At 36.3% G+C, this 20,665-nt stretch overlaps 1 long non-coding RNA gene across 1 annotated transcript; it reads right to left on the bottom strand.

The window, feature by feature from the left end:
- Positions 1-257: 257 nt before the first annotated feature.
- On the bottom strand, positions 258-16,436 carry LOC140002338 (uncharacterized). The gene is made up of 4 exons (XR_011808710.1): positions 15,580-16,436; positions 13,859-13,952; positions 1,961-2,042; positions 258-725 (listed from the first exon to the last, which is right to left on the bottom strand). It is a non-coding gene; the product is annotated as an uncharacterized lncRNA (long non-coding RNA).
- Positions 16,437-20,665: the final 4,229 nt, after the last annotated feature.

Raw genomic sequence — 20,665 nt, 5'->3', positions numbered from 1 at the left:
TTGCTTACCCAGGCACTGATGAGAGCAGGAAGGATGGATTAGAGCCATTACCAGTCCTTCACTTTTTAAAAAGTCATGTCTTCCAATAGAGAACTAAGGTAGTTATAGACATCACTGTTAAACGTAACTTCTGTACTATTTGTTTCTCTCTAAAAAAAAATACTAATAATAAAATCCAAATCAGCAAGAAAAGTTACATTCAGTAATTCAGTAATTTAACTTTTCTCTAAATATTGCAAATAGTCTGTAATCATAATTCTCACTTAAGTGAGATGCTAATGAAAAATACTTGGATCAAAATGTTTAAGAATAAAATGAAGAATAATGGTATAAATTTTACAGGCGTTGAGAGAGAGTAGGCATTGCTTTCCATTTACAAAGCTCAATACACTAAAAAAAAAAAAAAAAAGAAAGGAAAATAAAAGCATACTGCCTGTCTGTCCATCAAAGTTTATTTAAACTCTTGATATTTAGGTAAATTTTCAGGTTGTCGTTTAACACAGAATGTGTTTCTTGTGTTTATCATCAGCCAAGGACAAGATTCTGAAGCAGTCTGAAGAATTCAATAAGAACTACAAAGTGTAAAGCGGGATTTAGTTTATGTGGTATATGTGATCAAGTCCTGAATGCTCTGTAGAACTATTTTCTTCCCCTCCAGTCTTCAGTCGATGTAATGGGTACTGGACGCAAATCTTAGACCTTCAAATAAGACTTGGATTTAGAAACTATATGTGAAAAAAAACAGAATGGGAGCTATTAGTGTAGTTAGATTTCAGCAGTCATCTCTAGCAACTAAAAGAATAATTTTCATTAGTCTTCTTACCCTATTGCACGAAACAACAGGTGAAAGACTTCTTCCCACTAACTGAGGCAGAATATAGCCCTATTAGTAACTGATGTGCTATAGCAAAATGTGAATCAACCTCTGTCTTTCTCACATTAGCTTCCCTTTCTCTATTGGTAAGTACAAACACCTCATGTACTCGCAGAAACATCTGTTCATCCTCTAATGAGGAAGGAGGCAACACTAATTTTATAGGCACAATTCCATTAAAAATTTGATCTGTTTTCCAACCCACACCCTTGTAGTACATTACCAATCCTTCTCTTACAGTTTGCACTTACAATACTAAAAATACCACCCACTAGCTTCTGGATTAGCCTGCTTACAAAGTTCCTTGACTGTACTTCTTAAAAAAAAAAATAAATAAAAAGACATTTGGAGTTGAGAAAGTTGAGAAAGCAAGGATTCTCATTGGAGATAAACTTTCTTCTTGCTTTTGGGTTGCTACCAGGAAATCTGCAAGCCTCTTGATACCAGACCTACCTTCCCCTTTTCCTCCTTTTTTAATATTATTGTCTCTTTTTTAATTATAGTGGCACCAAGAGACCCCAAATGCAATCAATGACTCATTCTGCCAGTCTCTGTGAAGACATATGGTATGAGACAGTCTTTGCCCTGAAGAGCTTACAGTTTAAATAGGCAAGACAATAATGAGACACATTAGCATTGTTATCATCATCTCCCAGGTGGGACATTGAGTCACAAAGATGAAAAGCAACATGTTCAAAATCACATGTCTACACCATACGGTGAAGGATGCTTTGGTCCTCTGAGTTAACAAATGTTTAAGCTGATAAATTGACACTGTGGAAAGGAATGCTGACTTTGGGTTCAGAATGTCTACAGACTGAAACTGCACCACCATGGCCAAGACAACAAACCCTGAAAGGAAGCATTGCATTAAGTGCTGTTATGGTACAACCAAGTCAGACCACCACACTTTAATTTCTGTTCAGATTGGGAGAGAGTGGACTCATTGCAAAGGTGCCCATGAAAAGTCCATAATGCAGAAATGCAGATTCTTCAACACATGATCAAAAAAGTTTCTTTAAAGCCCATCTTCCTTTCTTTACTCAGGCCTTTTATCCCCCAAAATGAGAAGTTGGTCATGCTTACAGATTTACTTTCTTGGCAATTCTGTTGAGCTGGACTCCAAAGCATGGGTAGAAAATCCTCATGTTTTCACAGCAGTAAAGATCTGAAAATGAAGCCAAGGGGTACATGGTACATCAGTTTTCTAGTGTAAATTTGGGAAAACTGTTTAAAATGAATTGTATTGGAAATACACAAAAAATAATACAGTAAGCTAAAGAGCAAGATATGACAGGATATAGTTTTAGTTCCTCTGAAGAAAAAAAAGTTTCTGAAATGAATTTATTTCAAAAATGTTACACCAGAAATTAGAGATTTAATTTCTCTTTTTGAATTGAAGTTACACAAAGTAGATATTTAAATGAATATTCAGTGTTATTCATAAGTTTAGACAATGAACTCAGTATCCTGAACCACTGAATACTGAGTTATGTTATTTATATTAGCCTCTTTGGGAAAATCTGTCATATTTTTATTTCATCTGTTAATAACATACAATTTTATTTCTTTTATCAAGAGATTTATCAAGAGTTCTGAGCTTAGCACAAATTTAAATATTTTTTTCAAATCTAGTGAGACAATATAATTTGCCACAGTCTACTTATACATGTCTTCTTTTTCCTGATAACCTATCAGCCTGTAAGCTATCTAGCAAACTTTTGTTATCATTTGTAATATTTTTCATTATAATTCTGAAGAACAAGAATATTTTCATAAAATCTTTAGGAGTTATGAAATAGGTTCCACCCCTCCCCATCCCCTCAAAATTGCACTTACTGTGCCACTTTTATTATGCTTAATGTTTTTCATTTTCAGTTACATATTCTGTATTTTTTTCTTATTAAAAAAAATGAAGAAACTGTAGAGCGTATAGGCTACTGCTTGTATTATCAAACAAGTAGAGTGAAGATCCTATAGTATTACTTGCAATTTATCTTCAATTTCTCTCTCCATTCAACATTTTCATGAGAAAATTTTACCTTCCAAGATGGTAAAGATAATACTTTCTTTTTTTAAATCTATTTATTTCTCAAGCACATGTGCAAAGTTTTCACATATTCAAAGATCTCTTACGTAAAGCAAAATTATGTACAGCTAGTCTTCAAAAGGAAAATAGAATAAGCAAAAGTTTCTTTGAAGGCTTAGTTTTCCTGCCAAAGCAAAACAAAGGATTTAAAAAGAGATCTCCTGGACAAGGTCCATGCCATACCATACAAGTTAATTGTAAAGTCATCTATATTCATCGTAACAACAATTATTTTTCAACACTGCCCTTCTGTGTTACGACTTTTGGTAGCACCTCTTGATGGTATAAAATGAAAGTTAATTTGAAGTATTTCATATTAAATTTGTTACCTGTTATACCTCATCTATAAAATCATTAATTTCCATAATTAAAAAGAGTACCACTGTCTAACATAAAGACTTCCTTGCATATCACTTAGTTACTTGAAGCAGTAGCTAAGTGTTAGCTCATTAATGAATAAAAGTTTGTGTGGGATTGAAGATGATACCCTCTTTTCCAGATATGAAGTTTAAAGGAAAAATATTTGATTTCTAATCCAAGCACACTGAAATGAACATAAAAAATAGTCAATTTTGTTTGCTAAGCTTTATTGTATCTACTGATCTAGTAAATCTGCAGATTGCGCAGAATGGCTACAACTTCCAGAGTTCACTTATCACATATATGTATACTCAGTGATCTACTGAAAGGTTATGTAGGAACATACAAGAGAATATGGGTGCTCTGAATCAATTAAAAATGGCCTGAGAAGTGTTGTTCATACTAATCAGTTGTGATAAAGACTTCTCTCACATAAGAAATTTTCCCATGCCCTTTTATTAAGACTTTTACATTCATTGGGTATTTGCATTATCTCCAGAATCATTTGCATATCTATCTAATATTTAAGGAGGTATACGATGGCCTCTAGTGGTGCATACCAGCATAAAAATGCTCTACTGCTGTTTTATTTCCTCAGTTTTAAAGACAATATATAAGAAAAGCAAACACACATTTGAATTGTATCTTCTGAATTAGAAAAACAGCAGAATATAGCACACAGCAAAGAATGTGAATACTTCATCAGTTTTTATTTACAAACAGGCAAACCAAGAAATGTGAAATAAACTTTGAGCCAACATTATTATATTTTTGATCAGGCTTTTGATCACTCTACACAGTTTAGCTTTAGCCTGTTAATACTGTCAATCACTAGTTCATTGGGGAAACTGCAGATACTGAAGGAGATAAACTCTATCTACAATTTTCCATGGAGAAGGGCCTTACAGACTAGATATTCTTTAGCCTGAATTAATCCTTCATGTCAAAAAGACTATCGCCATTGTATTAGTGTAATATTGTAAGAGAAAGACAGTTCATTGTAAATGAATTTCTAACAATAAAGACACTAAAATAAAGTTTTACCATATTTACTAATTTTGAATCATCATCAAATGGCTCAAGTTGGAAGGGGCCTGAAAAATCATTTAGTTCCAAATCCCTTGCCATAGACAGGCATGCCACCCTCTAGAGCAGGTTGCTCAGGGCCTTATCTAACCTCGTCTTGAACACCTCCACGGAGGTTTTTTCAATTTCCCATTATTATATAACTCATAGAACTGTAAGAGACGTCACACAGTTAATAGGGGATACTGTAATTTTAGAAAGTACAAATAGATAAGCAATTAAACAATGCCTTCTTTAGCAGGTTGAATATTGAACAGCTCTTCGTATATTTCCTCTTAAATCTATTTAATTTGATATTTTTATTTCTTTGTGGACAAAGATTTTGTTTTGTTTTCAAAATTTGCTTAGAAAAATGTCTACACTAATAGGTTGTAATATTTAGCAGTAATTTCAGCCTGAAGAGTTTTGTGTGTTTCTGGAATCAGTTTTATGAGAACTGACAGATATAAGTTTCATTTTAAGCAACTATATATATATAAAGCTTATATATATATTTCATATATGTATCTATATATATTTCAATCAAAGCAATTCACACTCTTCTGTGAAGTTTCTATATTATATTTTTAAGTGTGTTGACTAACAAGCTTGTAAAAATTTCTATTCAACAGGAGATGAATTTAAAGGAACTTGAAAGAAAGAGCTAGTGAACTCAGTCAGGATCCTCCATAGCTTTGCTTCAAATAAGTTTTCAGAAGTCCCAAGATACATAATTGTCTTAACTCATTCCCAAGGGGGGGAAAAAAAGAAAGAAAAAAAGAGCTAAAAGGGTACAATAAGGCTATTCAAAGGAGTTTCTGAATATATCTTTCTGCCAACCTTATGCAACCGCACCTTCCCCATCAGAGGCTATCTGCAGATTTAGTCCACATATTCTGTGGACACAAAGTTAGAAGGAGAAGGATGTTACAAGGACTAATTTTATTCCTTGTTCTGAAAGTCATTGCATACGTACATGTATTACAACCCTTATAGAAGACTAACTTTGTCAAACCTTTTCCCATGATTTCCACATTTTTGTGAGGAAGGTTGTTCAGGTGAAATCAGTGTTATTTTCACAGAACAGTGTTTCAAAACCTGAGAAATGCAAATGTTGAGACATACCTTGTGAAGTACATAGACAGTAAGAAAACTTTTTCACATTAGAATGGAGTAGAAAACTATAAGCAAGGAAATGCTTATTGTCCTAATCACAGGACAGTTAACTAATCAGACCTTTCCTTAGCTTCTTTTAAGTGCAAACGTAGGAGCTGCAAGGTTTTCCTAAACATTTCTGATTTTTTAAGTGTACAATCGTTTCCATCTATACCTTATTCCTTGCAATTCACATTTCCCATGGCCTTATGAGTTTTCACTATCTATATGCATCTTACTGCTTCTAGAGTTATATACAGCTACTTCTGCTACACAGTCTTCCTCTAAGCACTTCTAAGCACTGCATCCCATCACAGGGTTAGTGAACCATGTTTTCCCCGAGCCAAAGTGAGTCTACTATGTGAAAATGAAGAAACCATCCTTTCACAAGGGGATTTTCTCTCCCACACTCTTTCCTCCTTTGCCTTCCCCCCTGCCTCACAGCTCTACTTTCCATCTCTCCCTTCTTGGGATCTGGATGCCCAACACTATGTGAAATATTAACTAGATAATGATTTTTATTTCCCTTGCAGGAGATCAGAGGAGCTGCTAAGAAAACCACTGCTATGAAACAGAATGCAGAGAGCGCCGTCATCTGAGGAGCAGTCACCATCCGCTTCCTGTGCAGCAGTGATGTTAATGTACAATGCTATATCTTAATAGCCATCTCAATTGGCTATTAAAATGCTGCACTGCACATTAAAATCACTACCCCACTGCTGCAGGAGTACTTACCAAAGATGCAGTCCCTGAAAATTACCTCTCAGCTCAATGGAATGCTGCCATGCCAAATGAGCTGTCTCAGCTCCTCTAATTTTCTGCTAAAGAAATAAAACTCTTCCTTTTAAATTTTAAATTTACATGATTATGCTGAATGGCATATTCAGCCACAACAACACAGAAGTAGCACAAGTGTACTGCATGCAGTGCCTCAGAAGTCAATAGCAGAAGTACCCCGGACTTCCTCAAGAAATTTATACCAACTTCCAGAGGAGTTACTATTCTCAGTTTCTTTAAATAATGCCTTTTAAGAGCACCTATTTGCAGGTATTGGCAGGAGATATCAGGAAAAAAGTAATAAGAGTTTGTTTCTGGAATCTTACAGGTATAAGCAAGTGAATTCTGAAAAAGGGGGATAACAGATGATGAAAACTACAGGATGAACACAGGGGTGTGAATAGACTGCAGTCAAAAAGAGGGAGTGGAGAGGCTAGTAGGCTATGCAATAGAGAGAGGACGAGGCTTAGCACAGAATTGAGCCTTTTGATCCTGAGAGATGGTTTATAGGCAATTTTGTCTCATCTTCTGAGTACACAGATTCAGTTGGGAACAAGGAAAGACACAGAGGTAAATGTAAAAGACAGAGTGATGTGGTAAGCTCATGTTGTCTCCTCCCTGAGTCATAGCAGATGATCAAAAGTTAAGTCAAACTGATACGTGGAATACAGCAAAAATACATTTCAATTGCATAAGCTTCAAAATATAGGCAGTCTCTCTGCTTCAAATATCCAGCCAGATGAATTGATCTGATTTGAAAGGTAGAAATGTGTTTGATTGGCTTGAACACCTTGCCTCCTCTTTAGCACCACACAGATACTATAATGCTACACAGCCCACCCCTAGCAGCCACTCCTGATCTGTCTGATCTGTTTCAAAGGTAGAACTAGTTAGGGATATTTGTATGTAACCTAGTTTCTTCAAATTATTCTGAAAAGTTAAGCCATATACATAATGTTTATAGCACACCAGGCATCACTGGTTTTGCCTAATATCTTACCTGGATTTCTGATATATCTGTCTAGGGTCCAGAGGCAATTGCAGCTTTTGCCCTAAGTCAGACATAATTTATTAGACTGCCCAAGAGCCAAGGACTCTTGAAGCTGCAGAGCAATAGCCCCAGGGAGTCTGCTAGCAGGGCTGTCCTGGAGCTCAAGACCTTGAGAAAAACTTACAGCTAGCCCAATGGAGCTGACAGTGCTGGCAGCTTCATTACTGGTATCATCTGGGATGCTGACAAGGACATCAGTTTTAACTAAAAATCCAAAGGGACAGAAAGTTCTTATTTGTCAGAGAATTCAGATGTGTGATTTCTCGGATTTAGCATGAATCTGGTTCTCTCTGCCCCTCAAAAGCCCAAATGTGCAAACTATAAACTTTTTTTTTGACAGCTCTACTGTAAATTTGATCCTTCATGTCTTTTCCTTCCTTAACATATACATATATTCAGTCTTCCTATAAGAACATAACACTATTTAGGGTATTAAAAAAAATAAAAATATATTCCAATATAACCTGCTGCTAGAATTTGCAAATATCTGCCATTACAATAACAGAAAATATGGAAAATGTTTTATAATTACCTCTTCAAGAAGAGAAAACAAAAGTGCTGTTCTGCAGCAGAGGTCACTCCCCTGCCCTCCCTCCCCCCAAACTCTTTTTACTCTGCTACCTTCCATCAGTCTCCAGAAACACAGTAACGCATCAGACTACAGGGTGACATTCCAGACTACACAAGCAAGGGAGCAAGTTAACAATAAGCAGCTCACAGTGCTCAAATGGAAAAAAAAAAGTTTTGGTCAGAAAAAAAAGGTGTTTTCGGATTTTGAAATTGACCTTTCACCAAGAGATACTTCTTGCCCTTGTACCTTGGTTATCCTTTTTAATATTCATTCAGAAAACATAAATAATTTTGAAAGGAGGAGAAAGGAAAAAAAAAAAAAAAGACAATAGTGTTCCAAACAGTCTAGCAGACTCTGGGCTGGATTTCACGTTTCCAGGCATCAAAATCTGCATGACTTCAGGAAAAGGTGACAGTTGCCATGTATAATAGTGTCTAGCTGTCAAAGAAAAGACCAGGAGAGCATCTGACTTTAAAAAAAAAAAAAGGGAAATAAATCTTAGCTAGAAACAAACTGAGGCTCTGCAGAAAGTAACATCATGCTGCATCATGTTCCCTTCAAGCCCAGCTTTTTTTTTTCCCTTTTTTTTTTTTTCTCCTCCAATTGTGCTTTAAGTAATCTGAGCCACTGCTTTATGCAACACCAGTAGTAAATACCAGGAAGATACTGCACTGGTGACCTTGGATTTTCCAGCCCATTACTCCCAACTGGTCTCCACAAGGCTGCTACATTGCCACCTGCTACATAACACCTCCTCCAATGTCACGAGGAAGTCAAACTCTGTTCATACTTCACCAGGTCCTACCCTGTTGTATCATGGAGATTTTTCTGTAGCTCTGTGAATGGAAAGTGAACCAGGGCTGTCACTGTGGTAAGGATCCTTCCCCACTCCTATGTGCCTGCTTTTGTTACTTATCTGGTAGGACTTGCAGGAGAAAAGAAAGGAAGATGAACAGAAACATTTCCATTTTCAGCCTATTTAAAGGAGTATTTCAAATCAACAGATGGTGCAAGCTTTACAAAGAAATTAAAATCCTGGTAAATACTACAATTGAAAATAATTTTTAGGAAAGAAACCTAGATATGTGCAAGGCAAAGATGCACATGCAGTCTGAATGATTATGTCCAGAAAAAAAGGGTCAAAACAATACCCTCAGCTCTTGTAGCAAATTTTACATGCAAACCATATTTGAAGTAATTAGCATAGTTGTTTGCCTTTTTATTTCTACAAAAGCAGCTGACAGTCTACCCAGAGACCCTAAAGAAAACTGCCTCAGGGGAAGACAAAAGCTGTCAACATCAAGCTGCAAAGATCTCTTTGAGGAGGAAAACAAATTCGCAGCAAGAGAAGTTGATACGCCCGCTGATGAGCTCTTCAAATATGAAACACAGACACTTGGAGAGAGCCTGCTGCAAACACATCTATGCAAGAAACAGAACAGTTGGCAAAAAATTTGGCATGACAAAAAATGAAAACTGAAAGCAAGCATAAGGATAGGATGGAACTAAGAAACGCTGGCACGCCATGAAGAGAAGCTGAAGGGAAAGCAAATATGGCTAGCAAACTAAATACAGTGACGTGCTGGCTGGCAACACCAGCTAAGCCCTGACCACTACCATCAAGCAGTGAAGCTATTTGAATCAAGTCTTAAGGGAAAAATTTGTCATGCAGAAATATATAGTAGATGTGTTGATATCATTGTATTTCATTGAACTAATGCAACAGCAAAAAAAAGGTTAATAACCTACACCAGAGAGTTAGTAGAAAATTTTCTGTTTCAAAAGCTTTTTCAATTCTTACAATGGATTTCCAACAAAAAACACATTTTCTATAAACAACAGTATTCTTATTGCCTAAACACCTCCATTTTCTATTAGATGGTGGAAAATAAAACAACTAATTAAAAAGAATCATATAATGGCTTGGGTTGGAAGGGACCTTAAAGATCATCTAGTTCCAACCCCCCTGCCATGGTGTTTTTGTTGTTGTTTTAATAAGCCGCTCCCCTTCCCACTTTTAAGTACTGAAAGTGCACCATGAGGTCTCCCCAGGGCCTTCTCTTCTCCAGGCTGAACATTCACAGCTCTCTCAGCCTCTCTTCATATGAGAATTGCTCCAGCCACATGTCTTGTATGTGCCTTAACAATGCTTCCAGAGGGAGTTTGGGCCAGTTCAGGTATTTTTCTCCTTTTTTTTTTTTTGTTTGTTTTTTTTGATTGTTTGTTTTTTTGGTTTTTTTTGGTTTTTTTTTTTTTAGCTGAAGCTGACATTTCTTGAGAAGAGCATTAGGCGAGATATTTGAATACTTCATCAAAATTTAAAAGCAAAAATATGAATTTTGCATGCCCTAAAGATAACAATTTGAACTTGTCTCACTATCTAACGGCATATTCAATAGAGTCCTTGAGTACTCCTGTGAACAATTATTTAGGGAGACTTGGTCAAATTATGTATGCCTCTTTATTCCTGTGTCTTAGTAGAGTCAGATCTCGGCATCATTCAGAACAGTGCCCCTGTGAAGTCAATCATCTAAGAAAGGAAAAAGTTTCAATATCTGTTTAGGAACCTACAGTCACTTGGTCCACTGAAAATTGAGGATTCAGCAAAGTTCTCAAGGTAGAATACTGCTGTTTGAATGTTGAATGTACATATCCAGCATGTCATTCAAAAGTAACACTCCCTCCCACCTACCCCCAATGAACACACTTAAACCACCAGAGAAGCCACAAGAAAAAAACTCAACACATACAAGAAGCTAATGAAAGCAACAGGAAGTAAAAATTCTTAATCTATGTGATTTGATCCTTTTTAGCTGTTTTGTAAAGTAATTTAGGAAGAGCTAAGATGATAATGTCACTGCAGACAATAAAGCAATCATAAAACAGGGCAGGTAAAGCTATGACAATAATGAAATGATTTGAATAAAGCCTATTATCTTCATTAATTTTCACTCACTTTCCACCACAATAGGAAAATATTAACTTGCTATCTTTTACCTTATTCAAAGAGAAATGCATCCGTTGAGCTATTAAACTAAGTTGTTAATGTCTTTCTATCAGAATTTATAAAATATAATTATAAAATAATAATTATTAGATGTATACACAAAGATTCTGGTTACAGTCTTCAGATGCAAAATGACTACTTGTCTAGGGGTGTAACCTGTCTGCTATTTCAGAAACTCCAAAGAAATCTCATAAGAACCTTAAAAAAGTGTTTTGTTTTGTTTTTTTAAATGAAATTCATTGGTAAAAAAAAAAAAAAGCACAACTTTTTTTACTGGTCTATTACTATCACTTCATAGATAAATTCAAGACCATTTTGTAGTAAAGCATACTGTAATAGATATAATTGTCAGTATAAGTTTATTCTGTTAAGCAAACTGTATAATGTCTCTGCTATATATAAAAGCAGCACAACCAGAAATGACTTGTGGATTTGCTAAGAATTTGGTAAGAGTTTTTGCCAAACTAGATCCAGTTTCTAAAATGAAATAATCAGTTGGCATATTGCTTCTGTCAAAGCAACATGTGTTGTCTTAGAACATAGCATGAAGCTGATGCTACTCACTTCAGGTTTTAAAACCACTTTTACTGGGAAGTGTTAGAAACTAATAGGCACAAATCAAAGATTAAAACTGTGCCCCTTCATACAAAAGGTAGACTAAACATTTTGCCAACTTTTATTTTTTCCCCTCCACACAAGGAAAATAATTGCCTTCCATGAGATTTCTTGGGTCTGGTAAACCTCTTGTTACGTTTATGCCTAAGAAAACTTACAGGTTTATGCAAAGCTACAAAAAAGCCTTTAGTTGTGTGCTTTTTTTCATGAGCCTTAAAGTCACTTATTTTAGAGTGAAAACTGAAAAAATATAATTGCACCTAAAAAAATGTTCTCAAGCTTTCACACAAAAAAGAAAAACCTTTAGAACACCAATTGCTTTCACCCTTACTTCATTACTAGCTACAACTCTGATACACTACGTTTGCAATGACTTTCAAAAGAAAGTATATTATTGTTACTGATTCACAAGAATAACAGAATGGTTGAAGTTGGAAGAGATCTCTGGAGGTCATCTCACCCAATCCCCCTGGCTCAAGCATAGCCACCTAGTGCAGGTTGCCTGGGCCCATATTCCAGCACCTCCAAGGTGGGAGATTCTACAGCCTCTGCACCAGTGCTCAGTCACCACACAGTGCAAAAGCAGCCTCCTGATATTCAGATACCTTGTGTTTCATTTTGTGCCAATGCCTACTGTCCTGAAAGTAAGAAGCATGTAAAATAAATAAATATCCCAATTTTACATAATAAATTACTCAGTGACTTAAAGGCTTCCTATATGTTGTAGGCCCTATACTACTACCATAAAAGCTACAAAATAAACAGTACTTACAAGACCTATTTTAGAACAGCTTACTATTTCTAAGAACACAAGATAAAAAATACCCTAACAAAAAGAAAGATCCCTCTTTTTCTAAAACACACACAGTAAAATATACATTGTATTAATAGTATTTACTGAATACTTAATTGCATTATTTACTGAAGAATTTGTCCACTCACTTTAAAAACACCAAAAGTGGAAACCAAAACTAGTATACCAAGGCATCAACAGTAACCAATCATATGCCTCGAGTATTTTCTTTATCTGCTAACAGGATCATAGAAATTCCAATTACTTAAACTAGAATGCCTACGTTAAACAAGAATTGCAGCTATTGAAAGATGAAGTCTCCTCCAAGATCTGACTACAGCAGATGATTAAAGAACTTTATCAAACTCTATATTTGAAATAGTAGGAAAATTCATAAGAGAAATAAAACCTTACATCTAGGAGAATTCTACATGTATTTCAGATTCTACTAAAACATGAAAGACCAGAATCAAGATCTATTTCAACTTCAATAACTATAAAAAGACTTAAATCTGCCACTCTGAAGCCACACAAAATAACTGAAAGAATCACAAGAGACAGAAGAATTATGACTTTGAGGTAAAATGCACATTAAATGGACCCCGTCTGACTAAAGTAGATTTAACCGAAAAGAATAAACCCAAACAAGAAAGTTGTATATATCCCAACACATTTTAAGTTCATAGTAACAATGTTTTTGTTGTTCACTAATTCCAAAGTATCTGAATTTCATCATCTTTGAAATCAAAGAACAGAAGAATGACAGGACATCCTGGAACTGTCGCTAACATACTGAAACGTCTGATATTGACAGAGAAATACTAGAGATCAAGGCTGATATCAGAGAACCATTAAGGTTGGAAAAGACCTATTATTATTATTATTTTAGAATATTGGGGAAAAGAGCAGGTAATGGAAATAACTATTCTGGTGTATCAGATTTTGATTTAAACTGAAGGCTAAGTTACATGCATTGCAATTCAAAACTATACATACTGATGATTATATCCCTCAAAACCAAAAGTACTTCTGAACAATTACCTTGGTGTTTTTTTTTGGTTGTTTTTTTTTTTTTTTTTTTTTTTTTTTGTATTAAGGAAGACAAAGCACAGTAAATACTCTGAAGCTACTCTTGATTCCAAGACAACTGAGTGAATGAGTCCTTAATAGAACTTCTGGATCCATACATCTTGTACAGCCACACAACCCAGATGAATAGATGTAGTTTCTGTCATAGATTTTGATGCTTTAAAGGTAAGGGGCTCAGCTCCCATACCATGAACATTAGTCTCTACTGAGCTGCAGTGGGTATTGAAAAGCTGGTAATAGGACCTTGTACAAGAGTTCTCATTTGTTTGGTGAATAGCAATCTCTGGGCCAAAAAAAAACAGATGTATGGAAATACAGGAGAAAATACAGAAAGCAATTATGGGTTTAGACCATAGTTCAAAATATAAAACAAGCTTAGTCACAAAGAACTGATTAAGAACAAACCACCTACAGTTACATGATTTCTTGAAGCAATCCTCTGTTGTGTCTCAGCAAGTATAACAGGCTGAAGGTTTTTGCTCTTGGTAGCTGGTCTCCAGAACTCTCTTAAAATAAAAATATAATACAAAATTTTAAAACAAATAAACAGAAAACACTAAAAGCATGCAACTGGAAAACCATCCAACAGACATCTAAAATACCATTTTTAAATAGTGATAGGTGACATACAGCCCAATGTAACATGCATATCCTCACTGTTAAGAGAACAGTGAATGAAACAGACCTTTATCAAATTCCTTAGTAGAGTTTTACAGAAAAAGGCATTGAAATACTTTTATCTCGTGTATCTGAGTTTCATTTTAAGGTGAGTAATGTCAAAAATACAAGGAGAGCTTTTTACCCAATACGAACTAATGAAACTAATTCATGAGAGTCCAGGACTGTAAGAGCTGGCATTAAAAGATATAGAAAAACACCGGAACATAAAAGGAATGCTACGTTAATTTAAAAATAATGAATGGGGGGGGGGGGAGGGGGGGAATGACAATTTGGACAACTCTATACAATGCTTCCAGAATCATGACTGTAGATGATACAAATAGCCAGAAAGGGAATTTGGGAATTGTGGTGCAATTCTGTTTCCATTAACTGAGATACATCTCCTCTTCAGGTCACTGGAAGCTATGCCTGAGAGACAGAGGGCAAATTAACTCCTTATTTACATTACAGACTACTCCCATCATTGATAGTTCTTTAAGAAATGCAGAGTCAGAGAGAGTCTCAGAGAACAAGCCGGCAACTGAAATTGCCACAAAATACACATTCACCAGTCCCTGAAAGCTTCTTCAGCAGCTGAAAGAATTAATGGGAAATTACATGGTGGAAGCTGTTGTTGCAGAATTGCAGTAAACATGAATGATATGTAATATCATAATACAATACACATAAAGCTCCCTTTAAAAAGCAGTAAGAAAGAAAACGAGAGAAAGCTTGGCGGAGTGGCTGTCACACCAGAGGCCTATAGAGCCATTCAGAGGGCCCTGGACAGGTTCAAGAGTTGGGTGGAGAGGAACCTCGTGAGGTTCAATAAGGGCAAGTGCAGGGTCGTGCACCAGGGGAGGAACAACCCCAGTCACCAGTACAGGTTGGGGGCTGACTTGCTGGAGAGCAGCTCTGTGGAGAGGAACCTGGCGGTCGTGGTGGACAGCAGGGTAACTGTGAGCCAGCAGTGTGCCGCTTGTGGCCAAGAAGGCCGATGGGATCCTAGCCTACAACAGGAGTGTGGACAGAGGATAGAGAGAGGTGATACTCCCCCATCCTCAGCCCTGGTAAGGCCACACCTGGAATATTGTGTGCAGTTCTGGGCTGCCCAGTACAAGAGGGACATAGAACTTCTAGAGAACGTCCAGTGTAGAGCCATGAAGATGATTAAGGGACTGGAGCATCTGTCTTGTGAGCAAAGACTAAGCGAGCTGGGCCTGTTTGGCCTAGAGAAGAAGCGATTGAGAGGGGATCTTATTAACCTCTATAAATACCTGAGGGGACAACGTAAAAAGGATAGGGCCATACTCTTCTCATTGGTGGCCAGTGATAGGACAAGGGTTAATAATAAAAAAATAAAAAAAATTAATTAGTGTGTGTGTGTATATATAAAAATTATTAATTAAAAATAATTAATAATAATGAATTAAATCACATGAGGTTTCATAGCCATATGAGGAAGAACCTTACAGTTTGGGTGACAGAGCACTGGAACAGGCTGCCCAGAGAGGTTGTGGAGTCTCCTTTAGAGATGTTCAAAACCCAGCTGGATGCTATTCTGGGTAATATGCTCTAGGTGACCCTGCTTGGCCAGGAGTGTTGGACCAGATGATCACCTCTGGAGGCCCCTTCCAACATCAATCATTCTGTGATTCTGTGCCATTCACTACTGGAAACAAATTCAGAAATTATTTTATCAAAACTTCCATTAAACTCAGGTGAATAACTTTAAAAGGTAATTTTTCTTGGTTAAGGAAAGCTCAAATAAGAAATGAAGAGTGGCTTAACAACCTCAACATACTCACTTTATATTATGTACTTCACTGAAAAAAAAAAAAAGTTCCTTTCATCATTTGCACATTCTGAATTGCTAACAGTATGAAAACCTATCCAAAAACCACAAATTCTCTTAATGTTGCTCTTTTGCATTAATATAGTTGTAGTACACAAACTAGCTGAGCTGGCTTGCTTTCCACACTGATGTTCCAAAGGGAAAAATGCTGCTTGTTAAAAATAAAATCTCTTAATGTTTCCCTGAATGAGAAGATGTGGAGAGCATATTTAAAGCATTATCAATGTTCTTATTATCCCAATATAATGTTCACATAGGATAACAGCTGTTACTATGCAGTTACATAATAGTCAAACTAAAATAAATGTTACCTACTAAGAAAAACTAAGAAAAAAAGTCTTCCTCACACTAGATCTCATATATAAGTACGTTGACCAAAAATTGTTCTCATGAATTCTTATTAACTGTATAAATTCCACTGTTTACATTTTTTCTTGACATCTGGAAACTGATATTGGAAGGGTGTACTTACTAAGTGAGGCTCAAGTAGAAATAAGCAGGGCTGTTGGCTTCGTCATTCACTGAACCTTATAAGAGTGGCAGAACTGGTGGTGCAGAACAACAAACTTCAGAAGGAAGTGAGTGAGCATCACACATAACGTTCAGAACCTGGCTTTTGCCTTTTTAGGCACTTATCTAAAATTCAGAGACTGTATTTTTAAAACAAATACTGCATTTAATCTCATGATTGCCCATCAATAAGAAGTCCCCAACACCCTGTGAAAGATTGTTAAAAAAACAAATATGCACAAACAGCCAAAACTAAGATGGAACTAGAAAAGAATGTGAGTGTTTAGTATAACAAGTACACTTTGACAGAAAAGTAAGCAGTTTTCAGAAAGCATTTAGCTTGATTGACAGAAATCTCTTAGAAACAAATTAGCAATTCAAACAATTTACAGAACAATTATAAATACAATTTAAGTATATTGGATATCCATTAAAGACTGAATTATGTAAAACCCATCATACAGCATGATCCATCAGTGCTCAATGTACTAAGTTTATCTGGACCATTCATTTTCATCAGTTTAATCAAAGAAATAAAAACAGGTTTGATGTGTTTGTGTAAATAATGTTATGAATTAACAGCCAAGTAAGTGTTCATGCATCTACAACAGTCCAAGCTTGTGTGTCGAACTGTTTTAATTCTAATAGTGAGAGCAACATAGAGTTACTTACAAGACTCTAGAGTCCATACCTGCATCCCCTCCTGTCTTATTACAGAGAAATAACCCAAAGAGTTTCCTAACTTGCTCCCTACAGGCCATCCATTTTACTGTCTCAACTTCAATATCAAATGTTCTAATTTTTCTGGATAGTAAAATACCTACTTAATGGCAATGAAAACTTGATTGACTACCAGAACATTCAAACTCTTCCTTTTATTTTCTTGTTCAAATAATGAAGTTAACCCTGTGTTTTCTGTTGTAAAAAAATTACTAGTTCTAATACCATCACCTAATGCACAAATTCAAATTTGAACAAAAATTCAAACTATTGATCTTGTATTTCTGGAGCCCCGCACCCCAATGAAAATAAACACAAACACACAAAACAACGACAACAAAACTACTCTATAGTTCTACTGAAGCATCAGAGATGTTTGCTATATCTTTTTCTATCATACTTACATGGAAATACTGGGAAAACGAAAACTAGAAAACTTGCTATGAATAATACAGAAAGAGAAAATCTGAAACTCTAAGAAGATGTCTGCTTCATCTAATACTTTTCCTGACAGATTTAGGGGGAAAAAAAAAAAAAAAAGTAATGGATTCTTAGAGATTTCTGAAAGTAGTTCTTTAAATTTCTACTGTAATTTTCTTTAAAAAAAAAAAAAAAGAAAAGAAAAGAAAGAAAATTGAAGGAGGGAAGAAAGGGAGAAGAGGATAGAAGCAAAATTATAATTTTGAGCTCATTGAGCTTCTGGTAAAAGATGATAAACTATCTCTCAAAACATAGATGGAAGACATCTTCAGGGAAAAATCTAGGTTAAGTAAGGACCAAAACATTTGCGGGAATGACCATTGAGTCTTATAACCACAGAAAGAGCAAACATGAAGCACTCTCATTAGCTGCCCCATCAATTATGGTTGATGAATATCAGAAATGAAACATGTTGACTAAGAAATCTGTTATTTTCCTGGTTCAACAATCTTAGATGTTCAGAATGCCATTTTACAATTAATTAGTGGTATAATATTCAATTATCCAAATTGATACCCACAGTTTACCTGCTTTTCCAGATAAGAAATACCTCATGATAGCACATACTAGAGTGGAAATATTACATCCACTTTTTCTTCTTCAAATAGTTACCCATAATTCTTAAGTAGTATATATGCTGATTTTAATTTCTCCAAAGTCATGTAAATCAGATTGTAAGTATACTCAATGATCTTTCATGCTACACATTCACCTTATATTTATTAGGTTTCATTAGCAAACTTGTAACTGTTATTTATACAAGTACCTATATACTTTGCATATACTGCTAAAGGCACATAATATCCTGTTGAGAATAACTGAATGATGTAAAATTCAACCACACAATATTGCATTTTATGTCTTTGTACTTTTCTCTTCTTCAACAAGCTGAATTTCATATTGAAATCTATTTCCTTGATCCATACTTTCTGTAAACGACAACAACTACCATCACCCTTCACAAAAAGACAAAACAGAGGAAATCCTTCCCTCCTCGCCTAGTACTATTACTTTTTTGTTTCTGTTGGGGGGGGGGGGGGGAAAACAGTGCAAAAAAGTGATGACTGAAGATTTTTTTTTCTGCTTTAAAAGAGGAAAAAAAGGGCAATACAACTCAGCATTCTGAAGAAACAACTTTTTGATTCTTCCATGAGGAATGGATGTAGATTAAGCTGTAAGAGAAATACTATGGAGCAAAATCTCTTATTAAAGAAGGAATCTGCAAAAATTACCTACAGATTTTTCTACTACGTATTTTTAATTTTGTCAGTTTTTTTCCCCACGTGATGTGCTACTATTTTATATATATATATATATATATATTTTTTTTTTTTTGGTAAAGGAAATGTAGTAGTGTATTAGTTATTCCATAATAGTTTAAAAAAAAAAATCAATATATCAAAATACAGCCCTTCTTGTAGATGGGAGGGAGTCCAATCCTCTGGGACCTCTCCAGATAACCACGAACGCTAATAGATGGTGGAAAGCGGCTTGGCAATCACATCCACCAGCTCCCTCACCACCCTAGGGTAGAGCTTGTCTGGTCCCATGGACTTGTGACATTGCAGATGAAGGAAGCAGGTCTCTGTCTCTTCCTGGGTCACAGGGAGTGATTCTCTACCTAAATCACAGAGGACATCCAGTTCAGGGCGCAATGTACCCTGAGGATAACCAATCTGACTATTAAGACAGATGTAAAGAAGGTGTTAAGAACATCAGCCTTATTTTTATCCTCAGTGATCACATTTCCTGCTGCATCAATTACAGGATGGAAATTTTCCTTGGTTCTTCTCTTGCTGTCAATATATTCGTAAAAGGATTTCTTGTTCTCTTTAACTGCAGTGGCCAATCTGAGTTCAAGCTGGGCTCTTGCCTTTCTAACTTCCTCTCTGCATATCTTAGCAACTTCTTTGTAGTTGCCCCAAGTAGCCTGTCCCTTCTTCCAACAGACCTTCACTCTCTTTTTATTCTGGAGTCTCAGTGAAAGCTCCCAGTTCATCTGTGCCAGTCCTTCCCCTCCGGCTCGCCTTTTGGGACTCAGGAACAGCCTGCTCCTGTGCCATTAAGATTTCCTTCTTGAGGAGCATCCAGGCTTCCTGGACCCCTTTACCCTTCAGGAGTGGCTCCCAAGGATAGCCTGCAATAAGTATCCTGAATAGGTGAAAGTCCGTCCTCCAAAAGTTCAAGACAGCAGTTTTGCTGTCATCACTGAGGCCAGAAAACTCTATTTCATGGTCACTCTGCTCAAGACAGTCCCCAGCTTTCATATCTCCCACCAGTCCTTCTCATTAGTGAAGAGCAGGTCTAGTGGGGCACCTCCCCTGGTAGGCTTTTGAAACAGCTTTGTCAGGAAGCTATCTTCCACACACTTTAGAAACCTCCTGTACTGCTTCCTCCGTGCAGTATTATACTTCCAGCATGTATAAGGGAAGTTGAAGTCTCTCATGAGAATGAATACTGGTGACCGTATAACTTTTGCAAGCTTCTCATAGAATGCCTCATCATGATTAGGTGGTCTATAACAGACCCCCACCAAGATGCCACCCCTACAGGCCTTCCCTCTGATCCTTATCCATAGACACTCAACGTTATCATTCCCAACCACAAGCTCTTCAACATCAAAACATCCTTTAATATAAAGAGCTACACCATCACCCTTTCTTCCTTGTCTATCCTTTCTGAAGAGCTTGTGGCCATCCATCATGGTACTCCAGTCATGGGAGTGATCCCACCATGTTTCAGTTATTGCAACTAGGCCATTGTTAGCCTGCCACACAATTGCTTCTAGCTCCTCCTGTTTGTAGCCTATGCTGTGTGCATTGGTGTAGATGCACTTCAGATGAGACACCTACCTCAGCATTGTTCCCCTAGGCACTTCTCTGGTGAGCCCTGTTTTACCCCCTTCCCCTGTCATAGCTAGTTTAAAGCTCTCTCAAAAAGTCCTGTTAGCTCCTGTGCTAAGATTCATTTCCCCCCTTTAGGATAGGGGGGTTC

The sequence above is a fragment of the Anas platyrhynchos genome, chromosome 4 (genome assembly GCF_047663525.1).
Source record: "Anas platyrhynchos isolate ZD024472 breed Pekin duck chromosome 4, IASCAAS_PekinDuck_T2T, whole genome shotgun sequence".
Classification (NCBI taxonomy): domain Eukaryota; kingdom Metazoa; phylum Chordata; class Aves; order Anseriformes; family Anatidae; genus Anas; species Anas platyrhynchos.
Note: the sequence above shows the minus strand (reverse complement) of the source record. Positions and strands in the feature narration are given on the sequence as shown.